The sequence below is a fragment of the Erinaceus europaeus genome, chromosome 17 (genome assembly GCF_950295315.1).
Source record: "Erinaceus europaeus chromosome 17, mEriEur2.1, whole genome shotgun sequence".
Classification (NCBI taxonomy): Eukaryota; Metazoa; Chordata; class Mammalia; order Eulipotyphla; family Erinaceidae; genus Erinaceus; species Erinaceus europaeus.
This window is the reverse complement of record NC_080178.1, coordinates 38,669,288-38,692,324: the sequence shown is the minus strand read 5'-3', so window position 1 is coordinate 38,692,324 and position 23,037 is coordinate 38,669,288. Positions and strand designations below refer to the sequence as shown.

Here is a 23,037-nt window from a genome sequence, read left to right as displayed (position 1 = left end):
TGCACTTAAATAGTCTATTTGAACTGGCATATCCTCTTTTGGAAAGGAGGTTAAATTTAAACACTTGCCAAAAGTTGAAGTTCAGACTGTGAAATATTTCAAAGGGAAGCCTTAGGATCTCTTGAAATTGTGTTCCCTAAGGCAGAAACATTGGTCACAAATTGTAAGAAGTACATTGCGTGAGTGACACTACAGGAAAACATGCTATCAGTGGAGACAAAGCTAGAATCAAATTATGCCTCTTCACATTTTTCCATTGTTATACTGCTCAAATATGTCATTTATATTTATCTTCCCATAAATTCTAAATCTACTCCAATCTGTTGTCTTCTCTTTCTACCTTGTCACTATAGAGAAACAGTCCTTAATACAGTCACTAGTAATTTTCATGTCCCTAAAAGCAAGGCACATTTGATACCTTGCCTTGTCTGTCTGAATATAATCTGAATATAGGTTTTTATTTGATTTTGAGATAATCTTGATTTTCAGAGATACGAATATTTCAGAAGTACATTTTATGAATTAAACTTCATAAAACCCGTACGACATTTTCTCTGGACATGGAGTCTAGGGGAAAATATCAAGTCCTGGCTTAACAGGGTGGTGTAGTGTGTTCAGTGCTTGTTACTAGGCCAAAGATGCATGTTCCAGTTTCCACAAAAATTTTACATATAAAATCCCATCCAAATTCCAAGATATTTTTAAGTGGAGGAAATTAGTAGTATTTAAGTCCACAGAGGATATTAGAAAGAGCTATTAAATATTGGCTATAAAGGGAAAGATGTGAAGATAGTTTAAAAAACAAATTTTCATTTCTCATAGTTTTGGAGATTGAGGAGTCCAAGATGAAGGTTCTAGTAAATCCAAAGTTTGGGAAATTTCTACTTCCCAAATTTTAGTCACCCACTGAGAGAGAGGAGAGAGAGAGAGAGAGACCTAGTGACCTTTGGGGAAACCACTCTTCTAAATATCATCACATTGTGAGTTAGAACTCAACAAATTAATAGTTGGGAGGGAGTAGGGGGTGAAAGCATTTTTTCTTGATAATGAAATTGATAAGCTTTTATGTATATTTTTATTGCATTCTTTTCTCAACTGCCTATTGAAATATATGACTCTTTATTGTGATATCTCCCTTTTCTGTTACTTGCAAGTTTTCTTTGTACAGTCCAATTATATTACTTTGTTAATATATGTGCTGCAAATGTTTGTAGGTGTGTTTCTATTTGTTGTAGGTGGCATGCCTCTGATTTTTTATTGTAATTTTGTATTTGTAAACTAGTCTTCATACAGATAAAAAATATGAATATCCTCTAATTGGAAAAGGGAAACAGGAAAAAAACCTATTATATATGTAAAAATGTACAAAAACAATTCACACTGTATCATATATATATATTCCCAGGATAAGCTTTACTTTTCCTTTTCACTCTCTTTTTTTCTTTTGCCAGTACTGTCAGCTTTGGTTTGTGTCCTTGCTAGGAATTGAAACTTGTACCACTTGTGCCTAGGGCATAAAAGTTTGTTGCATAAACCACTGCAATATTCCCCTAGCCTTACTACTTACTTTCATAATGATGTATTCTGACAAAGAGTCATTTTGAAGAAGAGAATTTCCAAGTTATTAAATTACTCTGCATATTTATTGTTCCCATCTTCTTCTCTTTAAGAGAAAGTTCATGTGCATATTTCCTTTCTTCCTTAAAGACTTCATTCCCAGTGACATTTTTTGCCATGACTCAAAAAATTATTTGTATATTTCATTTGAAACTAAGAATCCTGACATTTATAATCTCTTATATGTCTCAGGCAACTCAAATTCATGCAGAATAAAGCAAAAAATTATTCTATGCACACAAAATAGGTCACCACCTGCATTCTCCATATAAACATGTCACAGATCAGGGAATTATCTTTGATCTTTGCCTCTCTTACTTATGATGTCATTTTGTCACTGTACTAATGAGCTATTGGAGTATAGCCAGCTAATGACTTCAGTCATCAATAGCCAATTGTAAACTCATAATTTCTGTGGTTCAAGAACTCAGATGTGACTTGATTGGGCCATTGTGGCTTTGTGGTCTCAAGGTCATAGTCTCCTGACAGCTGAATCTGTCCCTATATGAACTCTTGTCTGGGGTACAAGCTCACTGGAAGATATTTTATTTTGATGGTTGGCGACACCATACTTAGTATTTGTGTGAAACATCAGTCCCTCTCTGTAAGGATCTCAGTAAATGGCTTCATGTGGGTCATCTTGCCTTGGCTGTTACTGCTTTTCTCCAAAATGAGTGACCTAAGACACCAAGGCAGCAGTTGTCATGACTGAATGCACTGTCACTTCTGTGAAAGTCCATTGGTCACACAGGATCACCTGAACCAATGTGGAAATATATTCAAGAAAATGTCTGCCAGGAGGTGAGGGTCCCTGAGAACCCTCAGAACAGAACAGCAATCTCTAATAGTTCTCAGTTTTATATGAGAAATGTATCTTGATGATGGTCATAATTTATCGTGATTTATCGGTTTTCTGATATCTTATATCCTCCTTGGACTCTGCACATACCTTCTCCTTATATGAAAACATAGTGATTAAAAACAAAACAAAATAAACAAAACAAAAACAAAACCTCGACAATCATGTTAGTGCCTAGTTTTATTTCATTCCTGTTTAATTTTGTATTAGTGATTTATTTATTATTTATCATTTATTTATTATAAGGTAATATGGGTATAGTTCTACACTACTCCCACCACCAAAGTTCTGTGCTCCTAGCCCCCTAAGAATAGCCAACACAGTTTTCCTAAGTATTTACATTATTAATGACTAAAACAAAGCACTCTACATCAACAAAATGGGAAATAAGTATTGGCAAAGAGGTGGAGAGAGAGGCACTCTTTAAAATTTAATTAATTAATTTTAATTTTATTAGGGATTTAATAATGATTTACAAAATTACATGTTAAGAGGGGTATAAATCCACACTGCTGTCACCACCAGAGTTCTGAATCTTTAGTCTCCCCACTACAAAACAAATATCACAGTTCCCTTAAGGTTGCAGACATGGACCAACCATCATCTTTACATCTATCTGTCTACATTTGTACATAATTGCCCCTACCCTTTTTTTCCAGGTCCAATCCTCTTTTCCCCTCCAAGCCACTTGGACCATTATTACCTTCAAATGTCATATTACCTATGAGACCATTATTACCTTCAAATGTCCCTCTCCTTTTCCTCCCCTCTCTCTCTGTGCTGATAGAGTTGGAGTTCAGAGCCCTCTTATCTTCTTCGTCCTATCACTTCTCCCCCACTGGGAGTATGGATCAAAGCTGTTTTGGGGGAGCAGAAGGTAGGAGTTTTGGCTTCTGTAATTGCTTCTCTGATGGATGTGGGTGTCCGCAGGCCTATCCATACACACAGACTGTTTCTATCTTTCCCTAATGGGCTAGAGCTCTGGAGAGGTGAGGTTTCAGGACACACTGGTGAAGTCATCTGCCCAGAGAAGTCAGGATGAAATCATGGTAGCATCTGCAACTTTGTGTCTGAACATAAATTGGGACACAATGGTTAATGAACAGGAACCAAAAAGTAGCAATAGAGCAGATGAGATTAGGGATTGTAAGGCAGAAGGAAGCTAGGGAGTCCATTTTATACATGTTCCTAGGGGCACTCAATGATGGTAGTTTTTTCTTGAGTTTGATAGCTATCCTGAATTTGGATAAAAATATTGTCTGAGAAAATGGTGTCAGAGTAGAGAAAAGAGCTAGAATGGTGGATTAGGGCAGAGAGCAGCTCTCATTATTTATTCATCAGAATGAGACAGATGTAAATGGGGGGGTGAATATATATATGGCACAGCAACACTGCTTGTGAAACTCTCTCACCTGTAGGGGGGACTATGGTTTTGAACCTGGGTCCTTGTATACATAACAGCCACATTTTTCTAGGAGATGAAATAGTTACCTTTTTTTTTTTTGCAAGTTCATGTGTTACAGTTCTCTAGAATTCACATGAATAAAACCATAGAGTAGTTGTCTTTCACTTACTTCTCAAATATAGCCACTTCTAGTTTTAACCTGAAGGACAAAATATCATCTTTTTAGAATTCAGAGTAAATATATATATACCACAACTTCTGTACCCAGTCATCTGTCAGTGATTATTTAATTTGTTTCTATATTTTGATTATTGTGAATGATGCAGCTATGAACACAGGGGTACATATGTCCCTTCAAATTAATGTTTTCTGGATAAATATTCAAGAGTGGTTGTTGGATCATAAGGTATTTCTATGTGTGTCAGTTTAAAATGGCAATGATGGGGGAAGGGTGTTGACACGCCTGGTTTAGTGTACACATGCAAGGACCCAGGTTCAAGTTTCTGTATCCCAGCTACTGGGGGAGTGCTTCATGAGTGGTTAAGTAGTGCCACAGGTCTCTCTCTCATGCATACTATCTATCCTCCCTTCCAACTGTGTCTTCCTAAAAAAAGGTATTTTTATTTGGGGAAGGGGTTAATTGTTTACAGTGGATATAGTCATTTATATATGTGTAAAATTTCTCAGTTTTTCTAGAAAATATTCTTCCCCCCAGCCAAGATCCTCCTCCACCAACATACACCACAATCTGAATACCCCACACCAAAGTCCATTACTTTGATGCAATATGCCAAACCCAATCCAAATTCTGATTTGTGTTCCCCTTTCTGTTCTTCTCAACTCTGTCCAAGAGTGAGACCACATCATATGCATCCTTCTCTTTCTGGTTTATTTCAATTAACATAATTCCTTCAAACTCCATTTCAAGATAAGACAAAGAAAGTGAATTTATCATTCTTAAGAGCTGAGTAGGCATTTCTATAATGATAAGTGAAGTGGAGCATTTCTTCATATGTCCGTGGGCTATGTGTATCTGCCCTTTAAAATATTATTGAGTTCTGAGGGAAGTCCATTTGACATCATGTTAGCATCTGGAACCTGGTGACTGAAAAAAAAGAGTTAACATAGATGTAGCAGTAGCAGCTGTGTTTCTCTCCACTCCTTTCCCAGGTCAACTAGGAATACCAAAGGAGATCATCTGGGACCACAACAAGGCAGGACTAGAATGACTTCATGAACCCACCAAATCACCGGTGAGTACAAATATGTGTGGCTCGTGGACAGAGAGGAGCCTAGGGAGAGATTAAGTGGCTGGTAACAGTTCAGCAGTTTACCAGTTCAGGCACCACCTCCAGTCTGTTTCAGCAACAAAAAGACTGCTGAAGGGAGGAGAAGACTCCCCTAAGACTTACCAAATGCAACTGTGAGTCTCCATTGCTACTGCTCTCAGACTGGAGCAGCAGGGGGGAGGCCCAGTGCTGACACCAGGTGACAAAGAACAAACCAGGAAAATCAGGAGAAGAGCTACACCTCGGTGGAATAGCAGTGGGGCTGTGTGGTGGGAGCCTTTCCATGTTGTTATACTGATGAGAACATAGTGAATAGTTGCCTCAGAACCTACAGACTGTAAACAGGACTTGTTTAGAAACTCACAGGACCCAGCAGTGCTGCCCAACCTGGCAGAGAACACTGAATTGATCCTGGATCCTTCTGGTGTGAGAGTGTCTTCACATAACCATTGTATTATCCCTCCCCCACCCTGCTTTATCTCTTGGTCAGGAGTGAGGAATTAACCTAAGAAGCCTACTTATAGTTTAAAAGCCCTCAGGCTCCCATAGCCTAGAGGGAAGAAAAAGAACAAAAGAGGCTTTTAAGCCACTGTGCTCCAACTGAAAGATTAAAATAATATTGAAACAACTGTCAATTTCCACAACTGTGAACTCTTTAAGTACCTTACTTAGATACAAGTCAATCAAGGCAAGAGTGATAAGTAATTTGAAAAGTAATGAGAAAGGGACCTCATAATAAACTATATAAAATGGTTAAACCAACAAGAAGAAATATTAGAGAAATGAACCAGGACAAGAGTCCAACTAAAAGCCCCCCAAATGATGAAGCACAAAATAGTGAGGTCAACATCCAAACACTAGTTAAGGAAATAATCACAGGAGTGAGTAAAGAGTTTTAAATAATTGTCATCAGAAATGCAGCAATAACACATAAGACTTTGGAATAAAACACTAATTATCTCAAGATTATTAGAGAGCTGAAAGCTGAAATAGCTGAGCTAAGGACACAACTAGTTGTACAAGCTAAAACTGTATCAGAAAAGGGTAACAAAATAGATGATCTCCAGAAAACAGTAGAAGGGAGAGAAAAAAGAATAAATGAGGCTAAAGACAGAATTAGCAAGATAGAGGAAGAATTACAAGAAACTAATAAAGAAGTAAGAGATGTCATAAAGACATTAAGACATACTGAAAACAACAAAAGAGACCTATGGGATGACTTCAAAACCAACAGTAAATGCATTATTAGCTTACCAGAGGAAGAAAGAAAGGGAGAGGAAGAAAGCATTCTTCAGGACATAATAGCTGAGAACTTCTCTAGTCTAGACAACATAAAAGACATAAAGATTCAAGAAGCCCAGAGGACTCCAGACAGAATTAACCCAAACTTAAAGACACCAAGACATATCCAATTAAAAATGGAAAGGAACAAGGATAAATAAAGGATCCTGAAGGCTGCAAGAGAAAAACAGAGTCACCTACAGAGGAAAACCCATAAGATTAGCAGCAGACTTCTCCACACAAACACTACAGGCCAGAAGAGAATGGCAAGGTATCTATCGAGTGCTCAATGAGAAAGGCTTTCAACCAAGATTACTATATCTTGCTAGAATGTCATTCAGACGAGATAGAGACATAAAAGCCTCTCAGAGAAGCAACAGTTGAAAGAATCAACTATCACCAAGCCTGCTTTGAAAGAAGATCTGAAAGGTCTTTTATAAACAGACCACCATAAATATGCCATATATCAGAACGCTCTAAAAATTTACAACAATGCTTTAAAATATCTTCAATCTTTGATATAAATAAATATCAATGACTGGAATTCACCTATTAAAAAGCACAGAGTAGGAAGATGGATCAGAAAACACAACCCAACTGTATGGACTCTACAGGAATCCCACCTAACTCAACAAGACAAACACAGACTCAAAGTAAACAGATGGAAAACTACCTTACAAGCTAATGGCCCACAAAAAGAGCAGGAACAGCTATTCTCATAGATGACAGGATAAAATTTAAAATAAATAAAATTTTAAAAGATAAGGATAGATATTACTTAATGCTCAGAGGATCAGTCAACCAAGAGGACCTAACAAATACTGACACCTATGATCCTAGTGTGAAGCCATGTAAATACATCAAACATCTCCTGAAAGAGCTACAGCAATATATAAACAGCAACATAGTCATAGTAGGGACATCAACACCCTACTTTCTCAACTTGATAGATCATTCAGGCAGAAAATCAATACAGAAGTGAGGGAACTAAATGATGAGATAGATAAAATAGAACTATTGGACATTTTCAGAGTCATTCACCCCAAGAAACTGTAATACACATTCTACTCAAGTCCACATGGGTCATTCTCAAGGATAGACCATATGTTAGGCCACAAAGAGAGCATCAGCAAATTCAAGAGCACTGAGATCATCCCAAGCATCTTCTCAGACCACAGTGGAATTAAACTAACACTTAACAATCAACAAAATATTTGTCATAGTCCCAAAATGTGGAAGCTCAACAGCACACTACTTAACTACTGGGTCAAATAAGAAATAAAAAAGAAATCAAAATGTATTGAAAGTTCAATGAAAATGAAGACACAAGGTATCAAAATATTTGAGACACAGCTAAGGCATTACTCAGAGGGAAGTTCATAGCCATACAAACACACATTAGGAAACAAGAAAATGCACAAATAAACAACTTGATTGCACACATTAAAGAACTAGAATAAGAAGAACAGAGAAACCCTAAAGCAACCAGAAACACAGAAATAACTAAAGATAGGGCAGAAATAAATCACATTGAAAATAAGAAAACCATACAAAAAAATCAGTGAAAGTAAATGTTTGTTCTTCGAAGGAGTGAATAAAATCGACAAACCTTTTGCCATACAAAACAAAAAAGGGAGAAGACCCAAATAAATCAGATTGTAAATGAAAGAGGAGATATGACAACAGACACCATAGAAATTCAACATATCATATGAGCCTTCTATGAACAATGATATGAAACCAAGTTAGAGACCCTGATTAAATGCATGACTTCCTAGATAACTACGAACTTTCAAAATAAAATAAAGATGAACTAGATAATAAGAACAGTAACATCACAGCCAATGAAATTGAAAGAGTTCTCAAAAACCTTCCCAAGAATAAAAGTCTTGGACCAGATGGTTTTACCAATGAATTCTACAAAACATTCAAAGAATAAGTAATACCTTTACTTTTTAAAGTCTTCCAGAAGATTGACGACACAGGAATACTTCCATCCAGGTTTTATGAAGCCAAAATCACTCTTATGCCAAAAGAAGACATGGACACAAGCAAAAAACTACACACCAATGACTCTGATGAATATGCATGCTAAAATATTGAACGAAATCCTAGCCAACAGGATACAGCAGTATATTAGAAAGATTGTTCATCATGACCAAGTGGGGTTTATCCCAGTGACACAAGATTGGTTTAATATAAGTAAATCAATCAACGTGATCCACCACATCAATAAAAGCAAGACCAAAAACCACATGGGCCTATCAACAGATGCAGAGAAAATGTTTGCAAAATACAACATCTGTTTATAATCAAAACACTACAAAAACTGGGAGTTGATGGAAAACTCCTGAAGATAGTGGAGTCATTATATAGCAAACCTACAGCCAACATCATACTCAAGGGTGAAAAACTGGACCCATTTCCCCTCAGGTCAGGTACTAGACAGGGCTGCCTATTATCACCATTACTATTCAACATAATGTTGAATGTTCTTGCCATAGCAATCAGGCAGGAGCAAGGAATTAAAGGGATACAGATTGGAAGAGAAGAAGTCAAACTCTCCCTATTTGCAGATGACATGATAGTATACATAGAAAAACCTTAGGAATCCAGCAAGAAGCTTTTGGAAATCATCAGGCAATATAGTAAGGTGTCAGACTACAAAATTAACATTCAAAAGTCAGTGGCATTCCTCTATGCAAACACTAACTTGGAAGAACATGAAATCCAGAAATCAATTCCTTTTACTATAGCAACAAAAATAATAAAATAGGTAGGAATAAAACTAATCAAAGAAGTGAATGACTTGTATACTGAGCAACACCTTTTGTGTTGAAAAAATAGGTTGAAACATCCAGAAGAATGAAACTGAACCACTATATACAAATACAAAAGTAAATTCCAAGTGGATCAAGGACTTGGATGTTAGACTAGAAACTATTAGATACTTAGAGGAAAATATTGTCAGAACTCTTTTTCGCTTAAATTTTAAAGACATCTTCAATGAAGTGAATCCAGTTACAAAGAAGACTAAGGCAAATATAAACCTATGGGACTACATCAGATTAAAAAGCTTCTGCACAGCAAAAAAATACACTACCCAAACCAAAAGAGACCCCTCACAGAATGGGGGAAGATCTTTACATGCCATACACCAGACAAGAGTTTAATAACCAAAATACATAAAGAGCTTGCCAAACTCAATAACAAGAAAACAAATAACCCCATCCCAAAATTGGGAGAGGACATGGACAGAATATTCACCACAGAAGAGATCTAAAAGTCTGAGATACACATGAAAAAATGCTCCAAGTCTTTATTGTCAGAGAAATGTAAATAAAGACAACAATGAGATACCACTTCACTCCTGTGAGAATGTCATACATCAGAAAAGGTAACAGCAGCAATTGCTGGAAAGGTTGTGGAGTCAAAGGAACCCTCCTGCACTGCTGGTGGGAATGTAAATTGGTCTCTGTGGAGAACTCTCAGAAGGCTAGAAATGGACCTACCCTATGAACTTGCAAATCCTCTCCTGAGGATCTACCATAAGGAACCCAACACACCCATCCAAAAAGGTCTGTGTACTCATATGTTCTTGGCAGCACAATTTGTAATAGCCAAAACCTGGAAGCAACCCAGGTGTCCAACAACAGATGAGTATCTGAGAACGTTGTGGTATATATACACAATGAAATACTACTCATATTAAAAATGGTGACTTCATTGTTTTCAGCTGGTCTTGGATGGAGCCTAGAAAAATCATGTTAAGTGTAATAAGTCAGAAACAGAAGGATGAATATGGGATGATCTCACTCTCAGGCAGAAATTAAAAAAACAAGATCAGAAGAGAAAACACAAGTAGAGAATATGAAGTGGAGTTGGTGTATTGCACCAAATTTAAAGACTCTGGGGTGTGTGGATGGGAGAATACAGGTAAAAAAATAATGACATATGAACTAGTGGCAGTTGTGTTGCTGTATGGAAAAGTCAGAAATGTTATGCATGTACAAACTATTGTATTTAATGTCTGTTGAATGTAAAGTATTAATTCCCCAATAAAGAAATAAAAAAAGCTGCATATTATTCCACTGTGTGTATATGCCACAACTATCTCAGCTACTCATCTGTTATTGGACACCTTTATTGCTTCCAGGTTTTTGCTGTTACAAATTGTGCTGCTGTGAATATAGGTGTAGACAGATGATTTTGGATGTGAGTTTTTGACTTCTCAGAATATATCCCCAGTAGGGGAATTGCTGGGTAATAGTGTAGGTCCATTTCTAGTCTTCTGAGAGTTCTTCAGACTGCACTCCATAGGCAGTAGAACAATTTACATTCCCACCAGCAGTACAGGAAGGTCCCTTTGTCCCCACAACCTCTTCATCATTTGTTGTTACTATCCTTTCTAGTTGGGAACACAAATCTTGCTGACAATAATGGACTTTGGGACATAAATAGCATATGGTTGACATAAGTCTGAGGAGCATACTATGGACTTATACAAACCTACAGGAATTGTGGATGTGTCATAAGTTATTTAACTGAGTGTTTTCCAGAAATAGCTCTCCGTTCCTGTTCTCTTTCTCCCCATGACCTGCCATGCCATTTCCCTTGGGACCTGACCATGGTAGTCAAGCACTCTGTTCACTCCATTCCTGAGGTCCCTTGTTTCCTGTAGTTCTTGTCAGCTCTCCTTCTCTCTGGACTAACATACTTTTTCCCCCAGGGACCTGAACATGTGTAGCTGAAAATTGGTAACTCATCTTGAAGACTCAAGGTTCCTGCCATCATGAGTAGCCAATCTTTGCCTCCTTTCACTATTTTGCTGTACCTAGGTAACTCTGATATAATAATTCTCTTATCTGTTTAAAACTCAAGACAAAGCTGTGTTAAGTTTTTTTTTTCTAATTACTGTATTTTCCAATGTATTACATTCTCACAGGGGTGAAGTGGTAGCCCACTGCTGTTTTTATTTGCAATTTTCTAATTACCAATAACTTAGACTATTTTTAGATGTCTATTGGCTTTTTGGATCTCTTCTTAGGTATGGAATCATATTGTTTGAGTTTTATTATTTTCTAATGTATGCCTGTGTAGTTATGACCCTCTCTTAGCTGTGTCCCAAATAATTTGATAGCTTGTTTTTTTATTTGCATGTGATTCAGGCAACATTTCATTTTTTCCCCTTAATGTCTTCTTTGACCCAGTTGTTGTTATGTAGTGTGCTATTGAGTTTCCATATTTTGATATTTCTACTAATTTCAGTTTGTTGTTATGTGTTAATTTAACTCCTCCGTGGTTTGAGGAGGTGCTTGGGATGATTTCAATGCTCTTGAATTTGTTGACACTGTCTTTTTGGCCTAACATATGATTTATCATTGAGAATGCCCATGTGGACAAAAAATAATGTGTATTCCAGTTTCTTGGGGTGAAAGATTCTGAAAATGTCCAGTAGGTCTAATCAAACTATCTCTTAATCTAATTCTCTTCTTTCTTTGTTGACTCTCTATACTGATAATCTATGTATTCAGAGTGGAGTGTTGAAGTCTCCTACTATTATTGTGTTGCTATCAATGTATTTTCGTAGCTCTTTTAGTAGATGTATTTTGAGGGCCCTTCACTGGTGCATAAATGCTAATAATTTTAAGTCCTTTTGCTTGACTGGTCCTCTGAGCAGTCAATTCCTATTTTTTACTACTTTATTTATTTATGAGTCTATTGTGGGGAGTCAGGAAGTAGCGTAGCAGGTTAAGCACAGGTGGCAAAGTGCAAGGACCAGTGTAAGGATCCCGGTTGGAGTCTCTGGCTCCCCACCTGCAGGGGAGTCACTTCACAGATGGTAAAGCAGGTCTGCAGGTGTCTATCTTTCTCTCTCCCTCTATGTCTTCCCCTCTTCTTTCCATGTATCTCTTTCCTATCTAACGATGACATCAGTAACAACAACAATAGTAACTACAATAATAGTAAAAAAACAAGGGCAACAAAAGGGAAAAAATTTTTTTAAAAGAGTCTATTGTGTCTATATTTTAAAAAAGAGTCTAATGTGCATATATGAGAATAAATTTTCCTGCATGAGTGTGTGTGTGTGTGTGTGTGTGTGTGTGTGTGTGTGTGTGTTAACTTGTATGATAGTTTTCTATCCTTTCACTTTGAGTCTGTGTTTCTTGAGTTAGGTGGGATTTCTGGACAGAATATAATTGGGTTATATTTTCTAATCCATCTTCCTTCTCTGTGTTTTTTTAAAAATTTTATTTTTGCTTTTTCTAAAAAGTTTTTAAAAAATATAATTATTTATTTATTTTCCCTTTTGTTGCCCTTATTGTTTTTTATTGTTGTTGTAGTTATTATTATTGTTACTGATGTCATCATTGTTGGATAGGACAGAGAGAAATGGAAAGAGGAGGGGAAGACAGAGAAGGGGAAAGAAAGATGGACACCTGCAGACTTTCACTGCCTGTGAAGTGACTCCCCTGCAGGTGGAGAGTCAGAGGCTCGAATAGGGATCCTTACACCGGCCCTAGAGCTTCACGCCACATGCGCTTAACCCCTAGCTATTGCCCGACACCCCCATGTGCCTTTTAATGGGTAAATTCAGGCCATTAACATTTACTGCTATTATGGATTTAAGATATTTCAGTGCCATTGTTTCAACTTCTATTGGTTGTTCTGATATATGACATGGTTTTGGTCATATTACTATTGTTTATAAGAGCCCTTTTAGGAATTCTTGTAGAGTATAGTGATAGTTGATTCCTTCAACTGTTACTTGTCTGAGAAAATTTTTATCCTTCAATCTAGTATGAAGTACAATCTGGCAGTAGAGAGTATTCTTGGTTGAAGGTCTTCTCATTGACTACTCTATAGATATCTTTCCATTTTCTTCAGGCTTTTAGAGGTTGCATGGAAAAATCTGCTGATAATCTAATAGGTTTTCTTTTGTATTTAACTGTTTGTTTTTCTCTTTCCATGTTCCTAATTCTTTCTTTATCCTTACTCCCTCCCCTTTAATTATGATATGTCTTGGTCTATTTAGATCTGTGTCAATTCTGTTTGGGACTCTCTGGGATTCTCGAGTCTTTATGTCTTTTCTGTTTAATGTGAGGAAGTTTTCTGTTATACTCTTCTCTAGTATGCTTTCTTCCTTTTATTCTCTTTCTTCTACTGGCAAACCAATAATGTGTATATTTTCTTCTTTTGAGACCATTTCATATGTCTCCTAAGCTTTTTTTTTAAAGTTCTCTTACTTCTTTCTTAGTTTTCTCTAGTTCATTCTTGATCTTGCTAATTCTGTTTTCTGCTTCATTTTTCTGCTCTCATTTACCTCAGTTGCATTCCTTAGCTCAGCTGTTTTGTTACCATGCTCAGTTATTGTATTAGCTTGTTCAGTTAGTTCATCTCTTAATTTAGCTATTTCACTATAGGACTATGTGAAAGCTTGGTAGAGCTTATCAAAGCTCTCCCATCCTTGGATGGAGGTCTGGAAAGACACACCACTTGTTAGCCTCTCTCATAGAGATGAGCCAATAGGGAAAAGCCTTCCTGACTCAGCTTTCCCTTGTTAGATTCTCAAGGTCACAGAAATCTCACAGTTTCTCCCTGCTAGCAGCAGGCCACATCATTCAATGTTCACACAGTCACCCAAAGTTCACACATCCACCTCACTTTTGATCACAAAGGAGAACACACTCCATCAAACACCTCCCCAACACCAGACAGTAGCTTCAAAACACTATTTCCTTATGGTCCTTGATATCTATGACTTACATCAAAGTTTGTTTATCTTCTCTCCATCTCACCTTAACTGGTTTAATCCCTATGCTTCTCTCAAATGCCTTTAGATAATTAACCCGCTTGCATCATGGAGAATAATTGTCTTGACCTTTATGTATTGCATCAATTCTTGTCATACCAGCCCCCTACCATAGGGGTAAGCTGACCTTTAAGAAACCTGTAATTTCTGACATATTTGAAAAATGTTCTTTGTTTAACTTTCTATATAAACCCAAGCCCACCCTCAAATAAATGAGTGTTTGCACCAAAATATTCCCCGGTGTCTCCTTTTTGATCGCTGGGCGCCTTAGAGCCAGAGAGGGAGAATCGGTAAGCTTACTTCCTGGCTGAACCCACCCCACGTGAGCCCCAGCATTTCACCTTTTATCTCTCCAATTTCTCTGAGATTGTTCATGTTTTCTTTCATAGTATTACCAGTTGTTTCTTAACTTCTGACAATATTTTCATCAAAGGCTTTCCTCATTCCCATGATTATTACGTGGATTCATGTTTGGATGTTTTCATCTTTCTTATTTGATCCTGGCTTGTTGGCATTTTTTTTCTGGTCTTCTGTCCTGGTCCATTGCTACAGAAGTTCTTTTTTGTCTTTTGAAATTTGTGTTTGGGTGCAGTCTATTTCCTCTGCAGATATAACTGAATCTACAGAGACAGGGCTTTGCTTTACTTGAGGTGAAGGTGGGGTACACTAGAGCCCTTCTACAGAAGTAGGTCAGTGCAAATGAACAACTTCAAATTAACAGAAGAATACACTCAATTCCACAAGTTTTTCTGACATCAATGTACATATAGGGTTTGGCACTGAAGCCTGGGTCAGATTTTAGATTGTATGTGTAGGACCAGTAGTTGTGGCTTTGCTTTAATAGTTGATGAGTTTCCACTGTAATTGTTACAGTTTGTTGCTGAAATTTACTGTTTGATGCCCTTGTAGTCTAATGTAGGGCTGCCTGGAATTCCAGGAAAAGTCAGAAATGATGCATAGTTGCTCCCTGTTAGGCAGCTGCAATTAGAATCTTACTTTGCAGTTCAGGTATGGTATGAGGTAGCCTCTGGTCTGTTGGTTCCTAAAACCCTGAAGCCAGCCATCTTCTGATGTGTCTTAGGAGTGAGTGGAACTGCTGTTCTAATTATACGACAATTACCTCACTCTCTTGTGTCTTGAAACCTTCCTGAATCAGTTCTGGGCTTGGGTATGGGGGAAGGGTTGAGGCTGAAAACTCACCAATACCTTTGTCCTTTTGAGTAATTGTTGATGTTCATAATTTTCCTTTGTGATTTCTTTGTATGCCCTCTCTGTGGACTCTCTCCTACTGGCTTGGAAATTCTGTTTCCATTCAGAGATGTCAGTATCTGAAAAGATTTCTTGAGGAGAGAGACTACATTTATCTTCTTGCAGTCATCTTAGCCTTGCCTTCCCAAATATTAATCAACAAACAAATAAAATGTGTATATATATATATATATATATATATATTGCAGCATATATACTAAAATGAATGATAACAATAAGATTAGCATGGCCCCTGTGCAAGGATTTAACACAAATTCATGAAGTGTTTCATTTTTAGAAATAAATAAATTAATAAAACAGCATTGATGAAAGTATTTTCAACTAAAGTTATAACTATCCTTTTTTTATTACTAGACCAGGGCTTTTTAAAAAATTAGTGATCTATTTTTAGTTGTTTTATTAAAAAATAGCTTCAGTTCTTAATGTCACATACTTTCCTTGGTAACTTTTAGTTTTTTAAAAATACACAAAGGACAACAATTTCAAAGCTATGAATTCACTTCCTGAAAAGGGAATTGGCAGCAAGATCATAATACTCAAAAGAAAATCAACACAGCAAACAATGAAAGAGTTGTATACATTTATTTTTTATCACTTCAGTGTCTGATGGGAAAAAATCTGCACATCAGAAATACACGAAACATGTCAAAGTTTCCTCTTTTTACTTCAGGCCTTTCATTTCTGAGTCTCCTGCCAAATTTCTATTCTGTATATCAACATAATTTGTTACCTGGAAGTTTCATCTTGTTTAAAATACATGCCCATGGGGACTTGGCACAGTATTGAGGAAAGAGTAACAGTTATAGTATTTTATTTGTCTCTATTTAATTTTTCTCAACAGTGAATTACTCTGCTTTACTTCCTGGGGAAAGAAAGCAATGAAAGAAGGAGTTTGAAACTTGATAACACTTCACATTTTCACTTCATTTTTTTCCCATTGGGTTTTAATAACTCTTAGCTTTTAAAAACATTTTATTTTTTATTTTTTTGGGGGGAGGGAGAGAGAGAGAGACAGAGAAAAACAGAGAGAGAGAGAGAGAGAGAGAGAGAGAGAGAATACACAAAGAGAGAAACCGGAACACTACTCAGCTCTGGCTTATAGTGGTTCTGGGGCTTGATCCTGGGACTTGAGAGCGTCAGACTTGAAAATGTTTCCTATACTTTCAGTTTTTGTGTCAGCATGTAGCACTTTCCTGTATTTAAAACATTTTTGATTAAAAAGGAGTCTATCTTGTTCAAAGTATCTGTGTTTGCTTAACTTAACACACTTAAATCTTTTCTCCAAGATTTTATTTCACAGAGAAAGGAAGATATACCATAGTACTGGAGTTTCTTCAAATTCCATGGCACTCTAATGTGGTATAAGGGTTAAAATGCAGGCCACATACACTGCAAAGCAATGCCCACCAGGTGAGCCATCTTCTGGCCCCACAATCTGTTTTCTGATGGGTACAGATTTGTGCCAAGAATAAATGTCAACTCTATTAAGAATTCACACTCACTAAAGGGATGGGGAGGTTGCACATCCAGTTGACTGCACATACTATAATGTGCAAGGCCTTGTGTTCAAACCCCTGGTCCCCACCAACTGGGAGAAGCTTCATGAATGCTGAAGCAGTGAATGTTACAGATCTCTCTCTCTCTCTCTCTCTCTCTCTCTCTCTCTCTCACTTTCCCACTCTATTTCTCCCTCCCTTCATCTTTCCCTGTCTCCCTCACCCTCTTTTTTTTCATTGTCAGTCTATTCAGGGAAAAAGAAAAATAAATGCCACCAGCAGTGGTGGATTCCTTGTCACCGAGTCCCAGCCACAATCCTGCTGGCAAAAATAAAAGAATTCACAAACTCTCTCAGGCTTAAGAAGGAACATCTTATAAACCCAAATCCAATAGTGAAAGATGGACACATTTGTAGATACTAATGCCACAGGAAAGATGTGGTAACATTTGGTAAGGTAAAATGAAAATGTCAAGGTACCTGACAGTGCTGCACCTGGTTGAGTGCACAAATTACCATACACAAGAACCTGGGTTGATGTCCCCAGTAACCAGCTCTGTGTGTGTGTGTGTGTGTGTGTGTGTGTGTGTGTGTTGGTGGGGGGTGGGGGGGAGTGCGCTTCAAGAGTCTTCTCTAGCCACTGATTATCTTAATTTTTCTTTGTCCTATCAAATAAAATGAAAGAAAAAGGAAACAAAATGGCTACCAGGAACCACTCAAAAAAGAAAGAAATTATCAAGAAGTTCTGGCAGAATAGAGTCACCATTAGGATTATTGAGGATCTGCTATACACCAGATTCTTGGTACTTAAATTACAAGGTTGAACATTTAGTGTTATTCTGTAACACAGCAAATTTTTCAGTTTACAGAAGAAAGACAAGGAGTCTCAATGTCCGTGAGCTCCCAATCCAAAATCAAAATTAATAAATAAAAGACTAGCATAGGCAATCATATCTAGCATCTAGGTGTCTAGCTATGGACAAGCTTCTCAAAGGAATTTTGTAGAATTAAGAAGGGGGGCAGGTGGTAGTGCACCTGGTTGAGTGCACATGTCACAATATACAAGGAACCCAGTTCTCACCTGCAGAGGAAAAGCTTTGTACGTGGTGAAGCAGTGCTGAAGGTGTCTCTCTCTCTCTCTCCTTTTCTATCTCCCTCCCTCTACCCTCTTGATTTCTGGCTCTCTCTAACCAATAAGTAAGGATAATGCCAAAAAAATTGAATAAAAGAATAAAGAGAATGAGGGGAAGGCTACATAGCATGATTATGATTATGCAAAGAAACTCTCATGTGTCCTCATCCCCTCCCAAGGTAACAAACATGGGTTGAATTTAACAAACACCTCATCACAGACCCCTGCAAGCATCAACCCGGCTTTGACCTACCACATTATAATTGGGCCTTCCTCAATCGCTATCGAACAGGCCATGGCCGGTGCGCTGCTATGTTCCATCGCTGGGGAGCCAGAGACCACCCGAACTGCCCCTGTGGCTACAGACAGACTATGACCCACATAGTCAACGACTGCCACCTCTCCAGCTTCAAAGGAGGTCTCGAAACTTTACATCAGGCTCAACCTGACGCTGTTGACTGGCTACGGAAGAAGGGCAAACGCTAGAAGAAGAAGATTATACCTATCTGCCTATCTATCTATCTACCTATCTAATCATCTATCTATCTATCACCTATCATCTAACATCTATCATTTATCTATCCATCTATATTTATCTATCATCATGTATCTATATCATCTATTTATATTTTTACCTATTTTTTTCCTATTGTCCTGCCGTCACTTCCTTTCTAAGTCATACCTACTATTACTTCCAAGCATTCTTTCTTTTTTCCTCTTCTCTCTTAGATAAGAGAAACAGTGCTTGATTTCCTCTGTGCTTTCCAGATTTTTGCTGATCCTTTTTTTTTCCTCCAGAGTTATCACTTGGGTTCATTGCCTGCACTATGAATCCACTGTTCCTGGTGGCCATTTTTTTTTCCATTGTTGTTGGATAAGACAGAAAAAAATTTAGAGAGGAGAGGAAGACAGAGAGGGGGACAAAAAGATAGACTCTTGCAAACCTGCTTCACTGCTTGTGAAGTGACCTGGCAATTTTCTCCTGGGAATATATCCTAAGGAAACAACCACACCCATCCAAAAAGACCTATGAACAATCTATGGAAATATCTATCTATCTATCTATCTATCTATCTATCTATCTATCTATCTATCTATCTATCTATATGTAATGGGATATAAATATGACACATATATTATATATCATACACACTGAAGTATATATATGTATATATATATATATATTATGCAGCTATTAAAAATGATATGGCTACCTCCTTCATCTCATTTTGATTTAAGGAAAATTTGAAGAATCATGTTAAATGAGGTAAGTCAAATGAGAAGGGTAAGTACCTGATGATCTCTCTCATAGGCAGAAGATATGAAAAAAAGGTTAAAAGGAGAAAACACAAAGTGAAACGGACTGAGTGTGGTGTATTGCATCAAAGCAAAGAACTATGGGGGAGAGAGAGACTATGGGGGAGGGGCTTGGATTCCTGGTGCTTGGTGGTGGGATAGGACCCAAGTTGGGACTGAGAATGTTTTACAGACACCTGTCAGGAAAGATGAGAGAGTATACTCATGTGTCAATAACTGTCCTATAAGTCATTATCCCCTCCAATAAAGTAAAAGATAGATATGTAAATAAGAAAAAACAAATACCTTTAATTGGAAAAATATATGTACCTTTTTGTGGCAAGTTACTAGCAATTGGATTTTTTTTTTCCAGCAACCATTCCACCCTGAAATCCTTCAATGAAGAATTTGATATCATACTTTTTATCTTTAACTCAGACCTTGTGTTTCTACTGTGATCCCCAAGAGATTGAATAGTACCAGAAGAGTAACCCAGCTGTGTTGCATAATCAGCATTATGGACTAATGTTTAACTGTCCTCTCAGTGTCACTGTGACGTCCTTTTGTTATGAGAGTTCTAATTTCTTTCTCCTGGGATCTTTATTCTCAAAGTGTTCTCACACTTACCCTGAGATGAATTAATTTTCTTTTTAGTTAGGTGTTTATGAATCATGCCAAATCTTTCATCGCCCTATTATTTCTAAGCAGTTTTTTAAAATGTCTTGTGAGTAGAAAACTATGATGGATATAAATGTAAAATGTCTAAAATTTAGGGACTGGTTGGTGGCGTACTTGGTTGAGCACACATTGAAGTGAGCAAGGACCTGGGTTTAAGCCCCTAGTCCCCACCTGTGGTGGGGAAGCTTCAGAATTGGTGAAGTAAGTACTGCAGATGTCTCTCTCTTTCTCTTTCCCTCTGTATTTACCTCTTCCACCTTGGTTTTTCTCTTTCTCTAACCAATAAATGAATAAGTAAATGAAATGTTACCAAAAAAGTTTAAAATTTATTGGATTATCTATGCTGAGCCTGACACTGATGTGGAGGAAACTGAACCCTCATACATATAGATAAGATTTTATTTATTTATTGGATGGAGACAGACAAATGCTTCCTCCTATAGGTGGGGATGGGGAGCTTGAACCCAGCTTTCTTGTACAGTATAACATGCACTTTCTCAGGTGTACCATCACCTAGCCCTTCTAGATAGGATTTAAAAATAGTATAATCACTTTGTAAATTCACTTGACAGATATTTTTTAAGCTCAGCACTTACCTATCATGAAACTATATTATGAATAGATACTAGTCTATATCTGTCAGCATATCCTCTCATTCACTTATTCATAATATATCTATTTTAGGATTTAGAGAGGAAATCTCTAGTAAAATGATCACAGAGAAGGTTAGTTGAAGATTTTCTGAAGTTTGTGGTATGAGTGGAGCATAAATTATTTTCTATATTTTTACTCTGAAATCCTGAGTGAGCTCCATATCAGTCACTTGTAATTGAGGGTTTGTTGAGATGTTAACAACCGGATTAAATCAGCAGCATGTGTTTATTACCTACTTTTGCACTAATGTGTGCTTTTAAATTTGCAAAGTATTTTAACAACTAGTTGAATCATGAAAAGAACAGTTGATGAATGAGAGTCACAGTTCAGAGAATTATTCATAGAATATTCCATCTAGTTTGTGGTAGAGGACAGAAACAAAAATGGTGTGCTCTAGTAGTATCAAATCACATGTCTTTTTGATCGGATGTAACAGTAGCTGCTATTTCATATGAACATGTTTGCTTTTCCTAGTTATTCTCTTTAGTCACTAAAAATAGACCCCTTTGTGACTCCCCATAGGACCTTGCCCTCAAAATGGATCAATAATGGCAGAGAAAGTTCCACCCTCCAAAGCGAGGATGGACAACATATTCTACGTTCCATCTGAGGAAGATGGGTCCTAAAATTGGGGCAACTTGGAATGTTCCTACTCATGACCATCGAATGTAAGCTCAGACCTACAGGTATGCAGAGTTTACATAGGCTCTTAAGCAGAATATGGGCCCCAGATCAAATCAATGGGCTTTATAGTTAACAATATTTATACACCTTTCCCATATTTGGGAGCCACTCTCTTCCCTGATCCATCTTTCTAGCCCTTTTATACAGCCATGACATCATCTCGCCAGACAATAACTTGGGACCACCTGCATATCAGATGTCAGGCACAGAAGAAAAAAAAAACCCTAGTATAATCATGGGCACTTTGGAATATAACTGAAATAGGCCTACTAACTATCTACAAAACGGAGACCCCCAAGTCTTCATCTCCACTATTCCAGCCTTTAGGTTCATGATTAGTCAACAATTTGTTTGGCTTTATATGTTAACTCTTTTTTCAGCCACCAGGTTCCAGATGCTAACATGATGACAACCGGACTTTTCTGGGCAGACGACCCCACCAATGTGTCCTGGAGCCCCACTTTCCCAGAGCCCTGCCCCACTAGGGAAAGAGAGAGATAGGCTGGGAGTATGGATTGATCTGCCAAAGCCCATGTTCGGTGGGGAAGCAATTACAGAAACCAGACCTTCCACCTTCTGCACCCCATTATGACCCTGGGTCCATATACCCAGAGGGATAAAGAATAGGAAAGCTATCAGGGGAGGGGAAGGGATATGGAGTTCTGGTGGTGGGAATTGTGTGGAACTGTATCCCTCTTATTCTATGGTTTTTGTCAGTATTTCATTTTTTAAATATTTATTTAATTTATTTATTCCCTTGTGTTGCCCTTGATGTTTCATTGTTGTATTTATTATTGTTGTTGTTATTGATGCCATCGTTGTTGGATGGGACAGAGAGAAATGGAGAGAGGAGGGGAAGACAGAGGGGGAGAGAAAGACAGACACCTGTAGACCTGCTTCACCGCCTGTGAAGCAACTCCCCTGCAGGTAGGGAGCTGGGGGCTCGAACCGGGATCCTTACACCAGTCCTTGAGCTTTGTGCCACCCGTGCTTAACCTGCTGTACTACCGCCCAATTCCCCAGTGTTTTTTTTTATATAAATATATATTAAACAAAAAATTTCTGTCATTGTCTTTATTCATGATAGCTACTGGGATGTCATAATACTCTTTTTTTCCCCTTTACTTTTCCTTTTTACATGATAAGACAGAAATAAATTGAAAGCAGAGGGAAAGGAATGGAGAGAGAGAGAGAGAGGGAGAGGGAGAGAGAGAGAGAGAGACTTGCAAAGTGTCATCACTCGTAAAACTTCCCCTGCATGTGGGTGGGCACTGGGGGCTTGAATTCTGGTCCTTTCTCATGGTAACACATGCTCAACTGGGTGCTCCACCACCTGTCCCCAGTAATTCTCACTTTATCTATCTTCCTTTTTCCCCTTAGAAGAAACCTGAAAGGAAGAAAGAAATACTGTATCTCAAACTTGAGCAAGATTATAATTCTTTTTTAAATATAATATACTAAATCAATCTTTTTTCTTTTTCTTTTAAAAATATTTTTATATATTAGAGACAGAGAGAAAGGATTGAGAGGATGGGGGAGATAGGGAGAGAGACAGAGAGACACCT

General features: G+C 37.6%; 1 non-coding gene across 1 annotated transcript; it reads left to right on the top strand.

The window, feature by feature from the left end:
• The first annotated feature begins 15,708 nt into the window (after window positions 1–15,708).
• LOC132534142 (U6 spliceosomal RNA) lies at window positions 15,709–15,810 on the top strand. The gene has a single exon (XR_009545818.1). It is a non-coding gene; the product is annotated as a U6 spliceosomal RNA (small nuclear RNA).
• Window positions 15,811–23,037: the final 7,227 nt, after the last annotated feature.